Here is a 2796-nt window from a genome sequence, read left to right as displayed (position 1 = left end):
AGGAGTCGCTTCCCGAATCTGCATAGGATCAGACGAAGAACGAGGGCGAGGACAAGACGGGCGCGCGCACACCTATAACATAAACACATAACACACAGATCCCTATACACTAACACTCCTAGCACTCTTATCCGTAACACCCCCACCCTTAAGAAACAAACCACTCTGTTTGTTTTATACGTTACATCAAAACACAAAAAAATATATATATGCTATAATATTTACAATACTAACCTATTCCAACACTACCCACTTAACCGCCCCACACTCTGGATAGGGCATCAGCCAATACATTTTCTTTCCCCTTTTTGTGCTTAATCTCCAAATTGTACTCCTGAACTATCAAAGCCCATCTCATGAGTCTCTGATTGTGATTGTACATGCGTGACAAGAAAACCAGAGGATTATGGTCTGTGAATACAGTCACGGGTAGAGAACTGCACCCCACATACACCTAAAAAAATTGGAGAGACCACAGCAACGCTAAAGCTTCCTTCTCAATAGTCGAATACCTAACCTGGTGCTTATTAAACTTGCGCGAAAAATAGCACACAGGATGGTCCACTCCGTCGAAATCCTCTTGGATAAGGACTGCTCCAGCCCCGACTGCACTCGCATCTACTTCTAGTTTAAAAGGCCGATCAAAATTTGGAGCAGCGAGCACAGGGGCATTGCACATGAGTGATTTGACACTCTCAAATGCATGCTGACAATTAAAATTCCACACAAAATCTGATTTGGGACTAAGCAAGGTAGTGAGAGAATACACGACCGTAGAAAAAATTCTACAAAAAACACGATAATACCCGGCGAGTCCTAGAAATCTACGGAGAGCGCGGCGCGTAAGAGGAACAGGATATTCCTTTATAGCAGCGACCTTGGCCTCTAGTGGGCGGACTTGGCCTTGCCCCACTTGTTTTCCGAGGTATGTGACTGTGGCTTTTCCAAACTCGCATTTGGCAAGATTCAAAGTTAAAGACGCCTGAGCTAAACGCTGAAACACTCGCTCTAACGTTTGCATGTGGTCTGCCCAAGTCGAAGAGTACACAATGACATCATCTAGATAGGCATTACAGTTTGGTATGCCCGCTAATACAATGTTTATGAGCCGCTGGAACGTGGCTGGCGCATTGCGCATACCAAAAGCCATAACAGTGTATTGCAAGAAATAGTCAGGTGTTACAAATGCTGAGATCTCAGAAGCACACTTCGATAATGGCACTTGCCAGTAACCTTTCAACATATCCAGCTTGCTCACGTAGGAAGCGCTACCCAGATTGTCAATGCAATCTTCCATACGTGGCAAGGGATACGAATCAGGCACAGTTACATTATTCACCTTCCTATAGTCAGTGATGAACCTAGGTGAACCATCCGATTTCAATTCGACCAGCCAAGGGGAGCTCCAGGCACTTGTGCTGTGTTCCGCTAAACCATGCTTTAACAAATATTCAGCTTCACTTTTCATCATGGCCCGTTTAACCGGGTTGGCACAATATGCATGCTGCTTAATGGGTTTGGTTTGGGTGACCTCTATGTCATGTTTTAACACCGTGGTTTGGGTGGGAATATCACCAAATAGCGCTGGAAAACCATTAACCAAATTAACCACATCATTACGCTGCGTGTCAGGCAGATGAGTGAGGTGAGAAGGCAACGCTCTTACCATCTCAGAATTGGGCAGACGCGCACTCTGCTGCAGAGTAGGGCGTAATACCAGCCCATCATCAACGTCAGATCCAGTAGGTGTGTCAGCCACAATCAATGCTGACACAACAGAGCAAACAGGTTTAGAAGGAACAGCACTGGAGTGACCCCTGGAATGATAACATTTTATCATGTTAACGTGACACACTCTAGATTTGCGCCTCCTCTCAGGAGTGCTTATGATATAATCCGTGTCACTGAGCTTCTCAAGGACCTCGTATGGCCCTTCAAAACGAGCCGAAAGTGCCGAACCGAGGATAGGCAACAATACCAAAACCTTATCCCAAGGTTGAAAAAGTCGCGAGACCGACGCTCGGTCATACCGACGCTTCATTCGAATTTGAGACTCAGAGAGCGCATCCTTTGCAAATGAGCAAGCCTGATGAAAACGCTCTCTGAACTGACTAACATAGTCCAGTACATTTTTTCCCGAATCTGGACTAGCAGACATGAATTGTTCTTTTGGAACTTTGAGAGGACCCCGAATAGTATGGCCAAAAACAAGCTCAGCTGGGCTGAACCCCAATGACTCCTGTACCGCATCGCGTGCCGCAAACAATACAAATGGTATCCCCTCATCCCAATTTCGCCCAGTTTCCAAACAGTATTTACGCAACATGGACTTCAGCGTTTGGTGCCACCGTTCCAGGGCCCCCTGGCTCTCTGGATGGTACGCGCTGGAGACCTTGTGCGTAATACTGAGGGATTTTAAAACCTGATTAAACAGCCTCGACTGAAAATTGGTTCCTTGATCCGTTTGCAAAAATTTTGGCAAGCCAAAGATGGCAAAAAACTTGTGCAACGCCTTGATAACGGCTTTAGCTGTGATGGTGCGCAACGGAATAGCCTCTGGAAACCGGGTAGCTGCACACATGATAGTGAGTAAATATTGGTTACCAGAGGATGTTCTAGGCAGCGGGCCAACACAGTCCACAATCACCCTCTCGAATGGTTCACCTATCACAGGTATTGGATAAAGGGGGGCAGGAGGGATAACCTGATTAGGCTTCCCTACCAGTTGACACGTGTGGCAACTTTGGCAAAACTTTGCAACATCAGATTTCATTCCGGGCCAAAAGAAATGTTTCA

This window comes from Gymnoscopelus microlampas, assembly GCF_963454915.1.
Source record: "Gymnoscopelus microlampas genome assembly, chromosome: 4".
Classification (NCBI taxonomy): domain Eukaryota; kingdom Metazoa; phylum Chordata; class Actinopteri; order Myctophiformes; family Myctophidae; genus Gymnoscopelus; species Gymnoscopelus microlampas.
The sequence above is the reverse complement of the archived record's forward strand: the minus strand, read 5'-3'. Positions refer to the sequence as shown.